This window comes from Amblyomma mixtum, chromosome 5 (genome assembly GCF_055824585.1).
Source record: "Amblyomma mixtum isolate Tamu chromosome 5, ASM5582458v1, whole genome shotgun sequence".
Classification (NCBI taxonomy): domain Eukaryota; kingdom Metazoa; phylum Arthropoda; class Arachnida; order Ixodida; family Ixodidae; genus Amblyomma; species Amblyomma mixtum.
Window position 1 is genome coordinate 96049255 of NC_143016.1, and position 18757 is coordinate 96068011.

Consider the following 18757-nt stretch of genomic DNA (forward strand, 5'->3'; position numbering starts at 1 on the left):
CATGAAAAGCGTTCACATGTGCTATCCGGGCAGAATAATATGGACCTTGTATCAGCACTAAAACTCTTCTGGCACGTTATGCAGCGAAAACAAATGTGTTTTGTACGGTTATGCAAGTAAATGCCGCTTCTCCACTTGGCATGCATAGCAGGTAGGAAGCCTCTCTATTTCTATTGCGCTACCCAAAGGATGAACTAAAGCTCCAAACCGGGTTTTTATTACCTTGTCCGAAAATCCAGGTGCTCCAGCTAGCGCGGTCATATATTCGTCATGGGGGAAAGTGGACATACTTCAAGTGTGTTTTGAGGAATACTAAAATATAGGAGTTAAACGAGCAAGGGCGTCCGCAGAATTTTTTTCAGGGGGGGGGCCCCATTGGTTGTTGGCGCCGGAGGGGGGGGGGGGGGGGGGGTATGTTCGTAGCAGAAAGGCACTATTTGCGGAGTAAATTTATTTATTTATATACAAATAAAATAAATAAGTAAAATACACGCATGAAAGAAAAATTACAAACAGCAAATTAAAGCGAGGCTAGGAGAGATACATTGGAGTTTATCAACGAAGAAACAATTAAAATTAATAAAAATGCAAAAAGATACTATCACTTCGTGGAGAAGAGTGCTCAGTCTTGCTGCATACGGGTTCTCGACACATCCGGATTGATGACCAGCACACAGCACAATATGTTCACAAACACGCAACGACAGTCACTCAGTCAGTCTTCCTTGAACAGAAACTGTAGACGCCTCGGATTTTTCTGGGCGAATTGCGTGATGACACTGGTGATAAATTCATTTCTGTGCTTCATTACACGCTCTCGGTGCACACTCATCATACAAAGGCCGTCCAGTCTGTCGTTTGTCATCGTTGAGCGTAGCCACGTTTTCACTCTCCTCATTGTACTGAAGGAGCGTTCGACCGTACAGGTAGTAACTGGCAAAGCCAGAGCCACCTCAATGGCTTTTGCAACACCAGGGAAGAATGTCTTGGCCTGATGTAGAAGCTCGCAGTAAGTTATTTCTGATGGGTCCCCAGTTTTGTTGCACCACATCTCGTACCAAGAGATGGCCTCTTCCTTGAAGTTGTCGATGCCGTAAAAGCACTGGAGTTCTTCGGCGAGAACAGCGAACTCAACACGGCTCAAGTGCTTCATTTTTGATGGATGCAGCTGGAGAAGTTTGAAGCTCCTCTCATTGCTTTCAGAAAAGCGCCGAGCTAAAGAAGCAGTGAGGGAGTCCAAGTACGGCACATATATTGCCACACGGTAGTATTCCTCTGGCGACTGAATCCCTGTAGTTGTCTCGGTGGGCCTGACGAGAGACTTGTCTTGGTACAGATATCACCACATTTAAGTGATTGGCTGCCTCCCTTGCTGCATTCATGATGTTAGAGAACTCCTCTACAGCGTTTGTCCGGTGGCCGCGAAAAATACGTTGTAGCTCAGTGATGTGGCCATGCACAGAATGGAAGTCCATGGATTCACCTTGCAGAATGTTCGTAGCTGGTTCGAGCCGAGCGCTGTACTTCGCTACAATATGCAAGCAGACGATGAAAGATGAGCTTGTTGTTGCGCAGTAGAGGATGTGAGCTCGTTGTCTAGTTGCAGCGTTCGAGCATGATTCCGTGGACGCGAGCTGCTCGAGTGCTTCGACTATGGCCACGTAATGCTGAGAGAAGATCCTAATAGACTTGTACTTTGCAGACCATCTTGTCTCACACAGCATCGGAATGTTGGGCACCAATTTTCTCCGGAGCACGCTCTCGCGGAAGAAGTTTATGGTTTGTTTGATTATCCCAATTGTGTTTCGAATTTCAGAGACGTCGTTCAAATCGTTGATGACGAGATTTAGTTTGTGACTTGCACAGTGGAAAAATAGTGCCTTCGGGAACTGTTTTTGTATAATTTTGTTCACTCCAGCTTCTTTTCCAGCCATTGTAGAGCATCCATCGTACCCCTGTCCAACGAGGTTCGAAAGAATCAGTCCGACATTCGTCAAAAGCTTCAAGATTGCCGCGGCGATGCAAGCGGAGTTTAATTGCTCCAGCTCTACAAATCCCAAAACCTGCTCTCGAACGCACACTTCGACTTCCGCCTTGTCAATAAAGCGAACGCCTATAGACATCTGCTCTTTTCCTGAAATATCTGCAGTTTCGTCAGCAAGAACGGAAAAAGCAAACGCTTTGTTAGTTTCGGTAACTATCTGCTCTCTCAGGATGTCGCCACAGATTGTGATGATCTCGTTCTGGACGCGGACAGAAGTGTACTTGGCATTGCCAGCAGAAGAAGCGAAGTGCTCCTGAAGTAGAGTATCTCCAGCTTCTACACGAAAGTCAAGCAGATCATTGAAGACTCCACTATCGGACTGCTTGCCGCGAATCGGCAAGTCATGCGTCGCGCAAAAGACAAAGGTGGAAACTATTGGAAATAGTTTCTCACGGTTCCTTTCAACTTGCGCGTGCAGTGCTCTGTTCAGCTGCTGTACAACGGGTAGCTGCTTGCCTTTCATCACATCCATAAAGTTCTGTGAGGCCGTCATTGCCTCCTGGTGCCATTGGGATTTTACGTGATCCCTGCACGCCTCGTGCATTTTTCTGTAGTTACTGAAAGCGCGCACGATAAAGCTACCTTGAGTACCCCGGTGAACACGCGGAGGAAAAATGACGCAAAAACGACAAAAGGCGCCTTTCGCTGTCGCTGAGTACGCAAGCCAGGGGGCGTAATCTCCCAGCCACTGATGTCGAAAAGGCCTCTTTCCAGGTGTTACATCCTTCTTAAAATCATATGTGACATTTGGCGACCATGGCTTAGTAAGAAGACGTAACTTCAAAAAGTCCGGTATGCCAGTGAGTTTAGCTTTGCCTAGAAACTCTCCTAAGTCATATTCTTGAGGCAAGTTATTTGTTTTCTTGATGTTGTCTCCGGACTTCGATCCCAAGCAAGGAGAAAGGGAATCGTTTCGGCTTACTGCGTGACCGGAGCTCGCTGGTGGAGTTCCTTCCATGGAGACGACGACGCCGGCTACTGTCCGGTGATGAAAGGTTGCATCGCTCTGGTCAAATCCGGACTTGAATCCCAAGAAAGGAGAAATGGAATCATCTCGGCCTGCTGCATCACCTCAACTCACTGTTGACAGAGTCCCTTCCATGGAGTCGACGACATCAGCTACTGTCCGGTGATAAAAGCTTGCATCACTCTGTTCAAATGCTACACCGTTGTCACATGTCACACCAGAATCTGCAGGGGCGCATTTGGATAATGCTTCGTCAGACAACCGCTGACGCTTGAAGAAGCGTCGAATATCCATCATTCGGGACCGCGCGAGACAAAGCTGGCTATGGAGTTCCTCGGGGTTGGTAGTGTTAAAAATATATACACATTGATTGGAAAAACGGTTGAATGCGTACGTTGAAAACAAAAAATGACTATGTATGCAGCGAAAACTTATTTACAAGATAAATGCACGCTCGCAGCTTCATACACCTCGCTCCATCTTGCTCGCGCAACCGCACAGTCGAGTATTTGCACACACACTACTCGCCGCTCGTCGTTTTCTCGTCCGCTGTCTTGGTTGTTCTCAGCTTCGTTGACAACCGGCCACTGAAAACACCGAATCACAAACAAAGAGGCGCGCACTGTTGTGCTCGGAGATCGGGACCAGGGTCTTCACCGCATTAGGACGAAGCAGCCAGACTACGGAGGGAAGCCTTCGGGAGGAATAGCAAAGCTGGAAGGTTTATTTTACATTTTGTACAGTAGCACGGAGACCAAAGTCAGAAAATGAGGGAGGATGATCTGGCACCCCACAGATTGCTGCTTAAATGCAGTTCAGATTCCCCAGGTACCCAGGTAGGGAATCTGATCTCGGGTTGAGCGTCCAATGGGCTGCTAGCGTCTTCTTTGGCTCCGCCCTCTCCACGTGACGGCGCACACCGCACAGACACACACATACACGGGCAAGGAGGAACTTGGCGTCTCTGAGTCGCGAACTGTTTTCCCAGGCCCAAAGGTCGTTTGCTGCTGAGTGACGATCCTGATCGATGGGGACGCGAGCGCTGACCGCTCACACCGGTGACCTCTTCAGTTCGGTGGAAGGGACAAATCAGCCGTGTCGCCCCTCGGCTTTGTCTGCTGCCCAGGGCGCACGCGGGTAATGAGTTAGCGGCGCCGCCGCCCCGCCGTCGTCGCCACTGGGTCTCGTCGGTCAGTCCACGGGCAGTCCGGGAGAAGCACCGCGCTCAGCCTTCCCGGCGAAGGGATTAGACGTCTTTGTGTACGCCGACGCCGTCGCCAGTAGCTGCCCCACGCAGTGTCTCTTTTGTCTCCCCCGGACAGCAGCGCTTTCCGTCGCAGTAGCCTGATGACGCCGGTCTGGCTCGCCTGTTTCCGCTGCCAGTCCCCAGGAACGCAGTCCGGCACCAGAGCCGCATTCAGCATCGCCGGCGAAGGGGATTAGAGCCTTTGCCCCCGCAAACGCCGAGCCAGAAGCCGCCTCCAGGCCAGCTTTTCCTTGCGTCTTCTCCGAGAAACAGCAGCGCTTTTGGCCGCATACCTGATGACGCCTGACTGTCTCGCCGTTCTCCGCTGGCTGGGCCTCCGATCATTACAGCACACGCAAGGAACGCCGCGCGACTTCCGAGGGGAAGGGACACTCGCCACTCCGGTCGGAAAATTTGTTTTGTGTGTTTTTATGAGGTTCAGAGCCCCAAAACGACTCAGGCTATGAAGGATGGACGGTCTCTCTACCATGCACTGACATCGCACAGTACATGGGCGCTGTTGGGATTTGAGGCCCAGCCAGAGGTGACAGGCGAGCCAGGCAGGCGCCATCGGGCTGCCTTGACCAAAGGCGCTGGTTTCCGGAGAAGACGCAAGGAACGCTGGTGTGGGGGCGCCTCTGGAGACTGCGTCGCCGTGAACAAAAGCAGCTAATCCCCTTTGCCGAAAATTCTGAAAGCGGCGCTTGTACCGAACTGCGCTCTCCCGTGGATCGGAGGAGACAGCGAGCGGCGGCGGCGCCAACTCATCGCCCGCTTGCCCCTGAGCAGTCCGACAAAGCGGGGATGGACACGGCTGATTTGTCCCTCCCTCCTGAAGAATTCATCGGCGGCCGGGGTGTGCACTGTCTGCCTCCGTGTCGCTAGCTCTCTAGAGATCAAAGAAACAGGCACACATCTCAAGACGGCTCGAAACACATGCTCGCCGGTGCCGCTGTATGTCTGCAACGACGCGTCCCCGGACGCGGCACTTTGCAGATGTGACCCAAAGCGTGGAAGCAGGGCCGCTTTTACTCTTTTGGCTGAGCGCACCGCCGCCCCTTACGTGCGGCCATCACTCACGGTTCGAGTGAGTGATTTTCCAGGGGGGTGCAGCCGCCCCCCCCCTTTAAAACGAGGCATGTGGTATTTAGCGGCTTGAAATGCATGATGCCAATGCCGCGAAGGAACGGAAGGGTTGAACGAAACAAATGAAGGCGGTGACAAGGACGCTGTCTGGCGTCTTTAATAAGACTTCCAGAAAGCAGTACCGAAGCTGCGGCAACTATGCTGCTGAAAAAGTGTGACTTTCCTGAGACTTTTCTATGTTACGCCAAAATAGTGTACATATGCAATCAAGAATGCGAATAAGTCATTTGGTGCACATATTTTATGAGGAAAGAACAGAAAGAGTCAGCTCCAATTTTTGCGCTTTTGAAGTGCCTTCAACTTCAATCCTGACTTTTCTGGCAGCCACTGTCAATAACCATTAAAAAAACCCTTCGGGATGATCTTTATGATTGTCTGGTGAGCGCCTCATTAAAAGCTAGCGAGCACAGTCGGCGTGACTTGTCCTTGAAGATTGATGCATACGAGCGCTTTAGGGTAAACGACTGAGATGGGACCCTTCAAACAACGAGAATGCAAACAAAGCCTGTTCGTAGCCAGCATTACCGAACGTCCCTTCATTCAGATGAACATTGCCATCTTCCTACCCCGTAATTCACAAAAGAGCTGCTGAGAGGGACACGTTCGAGGAAGTATTCTAATAAGGTGTAAGATCGATGCCCATCACGGCGACGGCACCGGAGGGGTAAGAAAGATCTCCCGATTCCTATCCGATGCTTGCGCGCGCCTGTACTATAGTGTACTAGAATATGGGGTAGTGTGTTCAGGGAGGACTCGCGGCTGTCGCTGTTGATGTCGAAAGCCACGAGATGGCGCCACCAGAGCATGGGCTGTCACTGCATGCACTCCTCCCGATACGCGGCGGTGCGTTCTGTACATCGCACAGAGTATTTTTGGTCCTTTCAGAAGCCAACACTTGAATAACGTGTCCTGTAAATGTTTGTCATTGTACATGCACGACAAATAAATTTAAATGCGATAGGACAAGTTGCACACGGAAGAAAAAAAAAGAGCAGTGACTAGCAGACGGCCGCAAAACAGCCAAAATTGTGGAAAAGCAGCTCCAAATTCTTTTCCAATAGCTGCATTGTGTACAGGCGCAGAGAACTTACAGCGGGTACTGCTGCCGAGGAAGGTTTGAACACAAGGGTAATGAACAAACTACTGTGCATACTGCAGCGAGCAGGAAACGCGGCCTCGAAATCGTGACCAATTCATGATCAGACGGCCGCGGTGGCATACTTATGAACATCGTCTGATTTTCGCATGCAGTTTTTCCTTTTCGCCCTGCCTCTCGCGACTGTTTGATGCCCTTGACAAAAAAATGACAAATAGCTCGGGTTATTGGGAAGTAACGTCGGCACGGCGTCCGGCGTCAACTCTGGTTTCCCGCGTGGTATGCGGACTCCTCCGTTTTTAACGTGAACGTAATCTCTGAGAATGCACGATGGCTCGAAGTGCAGTTTTCATACCGAGTACGTTTCATCCAGGGTCTTGTCTTTCTGGTGCAAATTCCACTCCCAGATCTTCCGGCGCGCTTCATCTTTTGGAACAACGAAAAGCGACGGCTGCTCACCCTTAAGGCCGGGATACATGCGACGTTTTTTTCGACGACATTCGCGCGGCAGAAAACGTCGCGGGTATTCCGGCCTTTAGTCCAATGGTAGCCTGTTGTGCACACAGGTGTAAAGCAGTGCCGTTGCCGCCGACGATTCGGCATTTCTTCTCTGTCGGACGGCCAGCGGCAATTATAGCACGAGAAAAGGATCACATGAAAAACTTTCTGTGAGCCGCGTACCACGCAACCGCGTCAATGCACGCGTACGCGTCACTGACTAGCAGACGACAACGAAAAGTACGCCTTTTCCCGACAGCCCATGCTACAGCAGCGCCGCCGCACTTTCGACGCGCGCCGCGACACGCCAATGCATGGTGACTGGCGGCGCCTGAACACACTACCCCATATTCTAGTACACTGTACCTGTACTTCCATTTGTTCGTGTGCACGCGCGACCCAGATTTATGTGTTTATTGCGGGGACATGGAGCACGGATGTGTCATTTGTTATAGGGGCTTCCCTCATGCAGGAGGAACCTTTGTGCAACCGATACGGGGCCTTTAGAGATGTTCGGATAAAGCGTTCACACCCTGCGGGAGGAAGTCGCGGCGTCAAATAGATGCATTCTTCCTTGTTTAGTGCTCGCCGTAGAAAGGAACGCGATGTGGTCTCGCATCTTCGCATAAGGATACATGCCGCTCATAAATAGCAACCGAACAAGCTTCCTATTCTCACAGCCATATTGCCGGTAAGATTCTTGGATCTTGTGGAAGCAAACATAATTTCACCGCTTAAAAAAGAATAATTATGCGACCACAGGTTGAAATGCCTTTCTGAGCTCTCTCTATCTTTCGTCATACTCCAGAAAAGAGAAACGATTAAAACTCCGATGACTAGCTGTGTTTTTTTTTCCGATAGCTTTCATGAACCACGGCTTCTCTTCCATTGACGTTAGCAGATGTTAGGACTAAGCACCACCACCTGCAAGCGACAATCGTTAAAACCCGTTTTCGCCAGAGTGCCCCTGTTTTTCTGAAGGTCAGATACACGCATCGTAAATCACCAGCCTACGCATCCATGAAGATGACGCGCCCAATATGAGGGTAGGGAAGGAGTTTCTTGATTGCGGATGAGCAGATGGGAACTCCCACCCCCCACGTGCCGTATGTTTTTCTTTTCCTAAAGACCAACATTCTCACTTTTTTTTCTCCTTTTCGCGCATCACGGGGAAAAACTATACGAATTATTAAGCTTCCATTTAATTTTTACGCAAAGGAAAAGAAAAGAGCAACCTCGAGAGCTCAGGCAGTTTAAACGGCATCTTAGCCGGCGCGCGAGCTCTTTCGGAAGAATTTGTTTTGTTTGCCCCTCTTTATGGAAAGAGGGCCCGTAAGTGGGTGTTTGAGACAGTTTTATTAAGGAAAATAATGCAGCATAGTTGCCAAGTCCACACGAGTTCTTGACAGCGTAAAGTTCTGATCAGTTTCATCGCTACGTCATATTCCACGTAGGCGAGCGGATTTAAAACTGACATCTTTATTCCTGTCAATGTATCGCAGGAACTCAATGCAGACGGGAAGAACATAGAGGTTTCGAACTGCTTAACCATCAAACTAACTGGGAAGAAACTTGCTATTTGAGGCAGCCGTCACTGATGCACCGTAAGTTGCATAAAAGCTTTTCTTTGAAGCTACTCCTTGTTTTTTGGTTTTTTAGGTGATCATGCCGTGCACTTCTGCTCAGCACACCACCTAAAACGCCGTGGTAGCTCGCGCAACTATTTCGCTCAGCTTAAGGAATTTACATGTTATTCATGATGTATTCAAGAAATTTAAAATTACGGATATTTCTTGTTGTTTCAATTCATTTCATTTTCATCCAGACACCTCGTAGCGCTATTATAACGTATGGAATAAGCAAAAAAATATGAAAAAATGGCTGAGGCTTAGCTTGGTTAAGCCTGGAGAATGCAAAGCATCATCGTGTCGCGTAATTTGGAGGCGCACAACCACAGCGACGGCGCGAGGTGGGCCCCCGTTTCTCCACTGCCGTGACGTCATCGTGTCACGTGGTGTGGCATAATCGTGTCACGTGATTTGGAGGCGCACAACCACAGCGACGGCGCGAGGTGGGCCCCCGTTTCTCTACTGTCGTGACGTCATCGTGTCACGTGGTGTGACGTCATGTATCACGTGATTTGGAGGCGCACAACCACAGCGACGGCGCGAGGTGGGCCCCCGTTTCTCTACTGTTGTGACGTCATCGTGTCACGTGGTGTGACGTCATGTATCACGTGATTTGGAGGCGCATAACCACGGTGAAGGGCTGAAGTGGTAGCTAAAGTAGTATGCTTCGCATAAAAATAACAGTGCGACCCTTGTTTAGATACATAGGAAGGATTTTAAACTTTCAGTTAACGATGAAGGGCAAGTGATGATAATGATTGGTGAGGGAAGCCGTTAAAATCTTTAGCTGCGCATGAAAATAAGGTGACTAAAAAAGTAATAGTTCGTGCACATGGACGCAAAACTTGAAGCGAGTGGTTGGTGCGGTGAGATAAGCTATATGCTGGCATGGTTTACGGTGCATGATTAAGCAATGAGTGATCATTTCTGTTGCTTTCAATAAACTTTCTTTTCTTACCTTAGTGAAAGTCTGAAGCCTGTAGGTGAATGAAGCGGCAGTCGGCCAGGAGAGGAAAATAAAGAATGCGAGTGAACAATAATGCTAATAATAATTTATCACTAAAGAAGTGACGCAGTAAATATTTCATCTCATATGGAGCGGGGACCTCAACGCGTGCGTTGACGGCGGAGTTGACTTCAGGTCGGAACACAACCGACCTGAAGTTGCGGCACTCCTGAAAGTTATCCTGCCAACGTGCGAACTCAATCCGCATTCTTTGTCAACATCTCACGCATTTCTTTTCATCGGCGTCAACCTGCTCAGCCAAACAATGAAGCCATTGGTTGGCACTTGGGTGGCCATGAATGCCATGAATGTCTCGGACAGGTCACTGGTCGCTGGTGCTCTTCAAGTGCCGCCACCGGCGACCAACGCCCACCCTCGGTCTTTGAAATGCACTTATGGGGAACAAGTAGTGCTTGTTGCACTGGACGTGGGCATTCTCGGAAAGACTCGTCCAGCCCAGCCGTGTTTGTGTCGGCTGTCCTATCTGTTCGCTTACCTATACTTCCGGCTGGTTCAAAGACGCAGGAAAAGCGGTTCGATTTCTCGAAAGAGCCGCTCGATATAAGAGGGAAGATCACTGAGCACTGAGCACCGGTCGCTGTGTATACAAAGTTACGGCCAACGTTTGTTCTCATTGCGCGTGCTATTGTGTTCGTCCGAGATTTACCGTGTCGCCGCGTTCTCCGCTGAACGTCCAAAACCGGGTCTGACGTTACGCCAGCCGCCATCGCCTATGGAGTGATGCAGCAGGTGCGCAGTGCGACGTGTATGCAGGTCAAGTTGGAACACCCATTTACTGGCGACGTCGTGTTCAATACTATTGTGCGTGCTTCGCCGGCAAAGGAAAGTTTCGCCCACAGCCTTGTCGTCTTTGTGTGCGGAAACCCCAAACTTTTGGTCCTCATTTTCAGTGACCACACTGTGACCTTGCACCATGGTGAACGCTTCGACGAGGTACTGCGGGTACGTGCCCGCCGTACCCGCAGTCACTCCAAGAATTGCCCTCTTAAGCGCCATCATAATAGCCCCTATGTCCACCCTTCCCCGTACCCAAGGCTGCACTACCGAAAATTAGAGGTGACACTTGAGCTCCGCCTTAAGGGCATGAGGCGATTGATAAATGTGTTAATGGCTGTGCGTGTGGAATTGGCCATTCATGACTTAACATTCATAGATCCCTGGGAGTCCTCGCGTCATTCATGGTGCAGTGGTGCAGTGGTTGAGCGATGTGCCACTGCACTGCGATGGTAGGTGCTGCCACCGGTGGAGCTTATACGACCGAGGCTGGTCTTTTCGAGCAACCTAGCGCGACCAATAATGAATTCAATGGCAACCTACCACGGTGCGCAGTTCGCTCACAATTCGGTGGGCAGATTCTGATGACGTCAAAAAGTTACGCAACATTGGTGGCCCACCTGCCTCTTAGGCTGCTTCACTGGGGATTTTTGCACATATTTCGCTCACGGTCAACGCCGCCAACGACGCCGACGGCACCGCCGGATTTTCTGCGGTACGAGCTCCTAACGCCCTCGCGTTTAAACAGCTCTTGAGTACAAGTCTACGATCTAAGTTAGAAAGCTACAGACTAAAGGAGATAAACTATACAGTAGCCACATCAGAGAGCAACCAAGAAGGGCTGAAGAAAACTGAAACTCACATGTAAGAGATGGCATTTATGGTATAGCGAGGTACGTTATAGTGTGGTATGGGCCCGCATAATGTCCTGGGAGCTGTACGTGGAACTATGGCAGGTGCAGCCCTGAAAAGTTCCCCATTAATTTGGACCACGTAGAGTTCTTTAAAGTGCACTGGCACGCACACGGGAGCTCTTTGCGTCTCGCCTGCTTTGAAATGATACCGCAGCCGGGTTTCGATTCTGTGGCCATGGGAGTAGGGCCCAAACGCCGCACCCATGGGTACATCACGGCGCATTACCTGCAAGAAGTGTTTTTCAAATTTTGCCTTCTGTCTCTTCATTCTTAATGGAACATTTAGACAGTGTACATAAATATCATCAGCAAGCTTTATACGACTGGAGCAGGAACAGAAACGAAGTGAGAAAATATAAATTGTTCGAGACTATCTCGGGCCGATTAAATTACCAAAAATACGGCAAGGATAAACAAAGTCATTGTTTAATTTGGTGATTTAAGCTGCAGATTTCTGCACTTCATGTCTGTGTCGTAAAGTTTATTTGGCTATACTCAATAACCTAAACAAAAAAAAATTGTTTAATGGCGACCATTGTATTGATCACTTCCCTGCAATGCAGAAGGCCCCATCCATCAGTGAGCACTTAGCGGGGCGCTGAAGCGACATCAACGAAGTGCTCGCTCAGTTACTCAGAGAGTTGATGGAAATAAAGCTTTAAAGCTAATTCCAACTAATTTGCTTTTTTTTTCGCCAGTTTAATTCTGGCTCACTTTCTTTGCTCCAGTATTTATGCCATGATTTCCAATCATCGACCTGCCAGTCTGCTCTATTCAGCTTAATCCATTTTCGTCGTCGTAAACATGAAAAGACCATAGGAAGCGAGTCATGCATAATTTAAGAGGTACCGGTCGTTGACCGGAGCCAAGAATGGCAGTAACGACCCGTTCGTTGGCTATCCCGTTCTACCGAATTCGAAATATTTCCTGTGTCTTTTCCTTTCTGCCTTTTCCCACTCTATTTTTTTCCGGCTTCGAATCCAAGCGCGTCTTATGGCTCTTTTTTAATTCTTCAATGCCCACATGCATTTTTTACAATCTGAAGTTGGCGTTTTGCTTCGGCAGTAAAATAAAAATTCTGCTTTTGTTTTTGCCTCACGCTGGAGGGAGTCCGTTTTCTGAACGTTTTTTACATTCGAAAGCCCTTGTCATAGATGCACTTTAGCGCATGTGTCGATTTACACAATTGCTTTTTCCTTCTCTACTGTTCTCTTCGTCATATTCCCTGCGGGGCTGCAGTTTTCCTCGGCAGCTCATCGTGATATTCTTGTGCGCAGTGTTGTTCACGGTTATAAAATGTTTTGCCTAGAAAACATTTGGGAGATTTTCCATCCACGCTACACTTTCGAACTCTCCTAAAAACGGTCAGAACTTTGAAATCTAGGGCGCTACAAAAGTCATTTTCTAAACATCACGCAGCCATTTTCAAGTGAATTGTGTTGGTGTTTTCTTCAGCTACGCATTGTATTAAGAGTGTTAGATCGTGTCACGCTCTTATAGCAGTAAAAACAACTTTATCGCAGCTTGCTATATTCAGCCAGTTGCTAATCAACGACTGCTGCGCTATAACCGTTAGGCTTGAACTTGTCAAAGCAAACGGCCTATATTGAAGTCAGGTAGACAGTATTTTTATCACCTACTTTTTTGTGGCTTTGCCTCTCCAATTGATTTGAACTTCCCATTCTCTTCAATTTTTTGATCGACGCATAGCATGTGCTCTCCATAACTGCCCCTTCAGTACACGCACATGAGACAGACAACAGCGTCGACTGGAGCAATGGTTTCATTTGATTCAAGGAGCGGAATCTAACGACGCGTATTCTGGTGAACTTGTATCAACACAAAAGACTCCGGACGCTCTAATACAGCTCAGTGCGATTTTAGAGGCTGGAATCTAACTTCTGTGGAGGCTACTGGAAGTTTCACTGGTGAAACCATTTTTATTTGGCGTTTCCGTCGGGAGCGTTGCCGACACGAAGGAGTGTTTTTCGCAAGCTGAGAAACATAGTCCAGAGTTCGACGAAAACTCGTCTGGCGAGGAAATGACATCTTTGTAAAAAACCTAACACTCGCCAAGAAATTGAAGAACAGGGTAAAAACAAATGACGTTTCGGGACCCCTACGGATCCCTTGTTCACATATGAAAACGAAAAACGGATCGGCCGTGTTTATACAGATGAAGGTCGCTGTAATGAGCATGCGTATGCTGCAGGCAAGGGCCCGTGGGTCCGATTAAGTGTGTGCGGGTTTGATGGAATGACTCTAGGAGTAGGCGTGATGATAATGATTTCTCGTCATCATTATCATCACGCCTACTCCTAGAGTCATTCCATCAAATCCGCACACACTTAATCGGACACGCGGGCCCTTGCCTGCAGCATACGCATGCTCATTACAGCGACCTTCATCTGTATAAACACGGCCGATCCGTTTTTCGTTTTCATATGTGAACAAGGGATCCGTAGGGGTCCCGAAACGTCATTTGTTTTTACCCTGTTCTTCAATTTCTTGGCGAGTGTTAGGTTTTTCACAATGATGAGAAACATAGTAATGCTCTTGGCGTAAGCGCAGGAAAGACCAGTGAGGCGTCGCGTACGGATCAGCGCCTGAGGCCTTACTGGTATGGCTTCTTGCGCAGCGGTGCAAAAAAAAAAGTAATGATTCTCTAAACAGGGTCACATAGCTGCAATGGCAGTAAAACCTACACAAGAGGCAACATAAAGAGAGGCAGGTTGAGGAGGGAGGGGGGGGGGAACGATGCATACTTGCTGACAGAGTCACTTCCCTAAACTCACCACATCACGTTGCCGTCACTAAATTCTATTTTCATAAAATTGGCGCAACAACTAGCCCTCTGTGCCCGCCATGTGGTGTGCGCAAGGTTTTTCAGAGCTTGATATGCCACTGCTCAATCTTTAATACCCACCGCAAGGCCTTGTTAGTGTTCTAGGACTCCGTCAGAACGTCCCCGTGCACGTGGAGGATGCCCTTGGACACTGGAGTGGTGCGGCTTCGGCTGGGCGTGAGAAAAAGAGCATTTTTAGTTTTTCTTATTGACATGGGTTTGGTGGGCACCCTTTGATAATTATACGTGTTTCTGTGTGCGTGAGGGTCGAGTATGCTTGATGTCACCTTTCATTCTTTCTTTTTGCCCTTTTTCCTCTCTTTTTCAGCCTGTTCTTCTTCTCTTCTTTCACCCTCGCCTAGAGTAGCAAGCTAGGCTAACAAGTCTCTCTCTCCCTCTTTCGTTGACCGCATCCTCCGCGCTGTCCTATGTTCCTTGACACCCAAGATGGATAGGAGAAAGGGCACTGCAGTAACGCCACGAAGAAACAAGACCGGCCGTGGTACCTTTGTTACTTTGTCTACAAGCAACAAGGGACTTTCCGGCTCCTTTGACGCACTCCAAGCGGCGCTGACGTAATCCCGCTGCGGAGACACGGAAAGGAGCGTGCCGGTGCCTGATTAATTGAGGAAGGCACGGCGCATGGTCTCGCTCAAGCAGGGGGATCACCCTCGAGGTGGGGGGCGGTTTTTTTCTAGCGCCGAGACGAATGGACGGAGCCCCGTCAGCGAGCGCGCCACCCAGGGATTCCACGCCTGCATCATCTCGGCCACTGCCTGAGACAGAGCCACTGGCCTCTCGGCCCATTTTGTTGGCCACGCTAACTGGCCCTGGCGCCGCGACGATTGCTCCCTTCGCTTCCCGTCTGCGTCCCCTACTCACTCTAAAAACGTCAAAGAAGTCTCCTAGTAAGCCTGAAACCACATATTATCACGCAAAAAAGTTGGATGAAAGACGAGTAATTCGGCGCAGTTTCATAACCAGACTCATCTTTCTAGGGCAAATATAAAAGCAACTACTTCCCAGTGTTTGTCGTCTATTCGCGTCATGCAATATATATTACATATAAACCAGCTTATGCGTTTGCAATATCAGTCCGTATTCTTTTTAAATGAAAAGGGCTTGCCAGCTTTCTATAAGGAAAAAAATATTTTGCATTTTTGTCTTACCACATTGTAGCAAACGTAGCATACTATATGATGATACATAAGCAAATGCGATTACGTGAAGAAATTGTTGGAAGCGGCTGCGTAAAAAACGAAACCAAAGGAACAAGCGGGCGGCAACAGCCCTAATTACTTCAGTTCGAAGTATCCACCCAAACCTTGCTCTGTGCAAATAACAAAATGGGTTGTTTGGCCAAGGCATGCTCTTTTGAACTATTAAACAAGCATGGCGTTCAAAATGAGATATTACTCACCTTTATTTCAAACAAGTGAATACTAGTCACGACAGCCACATTTGAACTGCCTTTGTGCGCACAGGCGGAAACAAAGCAATGCTCGTGGTCAATTTTTGTGACTATCACTTATTAAACTTTCGGTGACTGCATTTACAGTGCATGCGTAGTGAAAACTGGTAGATGATCGCACTTTTCGGATCCACGATTTGGTGGAATTCTCGTGGAGCGTCTGCACGTAGGGATGTTCGTCTCCAAATTCCCGTCTCAACGCGCATAATTACGCATATAAGGCTGTGATGATAGGTTCAGAAGCCGTCCTGGTGTGGCGCTGGTGTTGCGCATGGCGTTTCGTCTCTCCGTGGCTTGTATGGATGGGCGACGGCAATGACAGCTTTCATTTTCATTTTCACTAGCCATAAAGAACACGTACGTAACAGCTGAGCCGCACCACGCCAAAGCTTCCGATCACTCCTCACTGCTTTGGATTATGCGGATTGAGTTCGAAATTCGGAGCCGAATATCCCGATGCACATGCGTGCACCAAAATTTTTGCGAAATGGAGCTATGTTCGTTAATTACTTGATTTTTCGAACGGTAAACTCAGAACATCCATTCAATTTCATTGCCAGCTTTTATGCAGATGTGTTCTTTTGTTGCTGATTTTGTTTAGAAATTAACCGGATAAACCACTTTCGTTAAGAATGGGTACAATGGCGTTGCAATTTCGCGTTCTTGTTGGCGCTGACGTACGTGATGTCAAGCAGTGTCCGAGCTCTTAACGTATTTAATAGCCGAGGATTCACGTGGCTGTCATACACTTCAGCTTCTGCATGTTTGGTTCGTGCTTGCATTTTAATTCTTATTCTATATTTGTGGCTACCTTCTTGTAATCTGGAGTTTCAAACTTGGGTACATACCACCTACACTTCTGTGCCCCCGTATTCTCAATTAAGCTTTTTTCTTTCGCTTGAGGAACTTTTGACGTTAAGTCTATGCGGCTTTATTCGGTTTCTTTCAGGTTGTTCAAGTGTCGTGAATAATGTGGTCTGTCTTCTACTGCGTTTTGAAGGCAGCTCTGTATAGTCGAGCGCAAATAAAACTTAATGTTCCTTTTTTCCCTCTGGTAGTGTCTTGTATTTACTTTCTCGTTCCTTGTAGCTATACAGTATGTTAATTTATAAGTCTACAGAAACATTTATTTATAAGTCTGCAGAAATAATAAACAAGTTTGGTGAACTGTTGGATTTCAGTGCCTCTGAAAATACTTTACAAAAAAGGTAAGTGCCTTATTACTTTCCAGTGATATTCGCTTTTTTTATTAACTGCTGCTTTATTGCCTTGGCATCTCTATATTTCTCTATAGACCTCCTGTTGAGAAGTCTACATGCATTGCAGTTTTGTCATGATTGTGTTTTTTTGTTTTGATTAAGGTAATCAACAAATACTTCAATAATTTTTGTTACTGTAATTGCCTTCTGCTGTTCGAGGTGTGCCTTTTATGTATATGCGTTTGAATGCACTATCAGCACTGTTGTAACTGTGTATAAAAGGCCGCTGGGACATTTGTCAGGCTCTTTGGATCTTTAGTCCCAGTCGCCGCTCGCTTTGTCGAGAAATAATGCTCTTCATTCCTTCAGTCAGTCTTTCTTCCGGCCAGCAGCGGAGCACCTACCACCCGCGTAACGAGTGCAAGGATGTACTTTTTGTGTTGAGTTTTATGCACCGAAAGCAAAGACCTTAGGCAGAATATGAGAAGAATCCTTCTTGATCTATCGGTTTTCTGTCGTCGCAATTCAATCATTTTATTTTTTGTATATGTGACAGCCGCTAGAAAATTGCCTGCGTGCTCTAGGCATGCAGTCGCCGATCCTTCTCCAAGAAGGCTAGCGCGGATCAGTCGGGGACAGCGGATATGGCATTTCAAAACTTCAAATCCCCGGCTGCGGCTATCGGCATGCGTCAGACAGCTTGATCCTGTTGCAGGCAGAGCTTTCAAACGTGTATTTTCATTTTTTTCCATCGAGCGTCATAACATTTGCCATTGTCATCGTTGCTGGTCATCGCACATGGTATCGTGTTGACGCCGGCGGTGACATTGGGAGGTGACGCGACTGACAACGAAGCTTCTACAGCGTGCTGGAAAAGATGTGCCGGGAGATTTTTTTGCCTACTGCGAAATGGATGTAGCGGAAATTCGATTACTTATAAAGCCCTTGTGAGTTGGCGACCATGCCTCGTTTCTCTTTTTTCTTGTTTTTGTATTTGGATACTTGCTACTATATTCGTACAAACAGAACTCGTGAATGAAACTGACACAACCATGGATGGCCCTGTCGAAATTGGTGTTCATACAGAGCCCCTTGCTGGAGATACCAGAATGACGCCTGCAATAAGAATAAACACCACATAGCATTCTGCGTTCCTTATTGCTACAGCTCACCGCCGCAAGGGCAGTGCGTCTATCGAAGCAGAAAGCTATGTGACATCACCATTCCTTCGGCGTTAAATCGCTCGTTCATCAATGACAAGGAAGAAAGGATGCGTTCACCTGCTACGTCACATACACTATGTCACCTGTAGTCATGTGAGCAAGATATACTGCGCCCTTCTGTGAGCCCAGTTGTATAAAAGGTTCGAGGGCGAGTGCGGAGAGAGTCAAACCAACTTTTCCATTTCTTTTGTTAGAGAGCGATATAAAGTGGTTCAGCCTGGTCTACGCATAATCGCTGCTCTCATCAAATTGCTGCCTCGAAATCTTGTGCTGGTTCTCAGCAATCGCTACTTTATTTCCCATGCCGTCGCTTCACACGGCGGCAATGCTTCCAAGTTACGAGTGAGTAAGCCGCACTCACTTCAAGCTGTTGCCAGGTGGTACTGTACAGATCAGAAGCCTCGCGTCGCTGCATGAAGCTTGAATGGTTGCCTCCCTTTTTAAGTTCTTTTGGACTAAGAGTTCTGCGCCTTACTGCGCACTAAATTAGGCCAACCGGCATTGGAAAAATATCCTTACACTCCTAACAGATCACACTGCTCAAAAGGGCTCGTCAAAAGTGATTTTGTTCAGAGACTTTAAAACCTGTTGGACGAGTGGTAGCTAGCAATATTCGTCAAACGTTTGAGTCTTTATGAGAACAAAAGTAACTGCGCAAAAGGACGGGACAAGAGAAAGA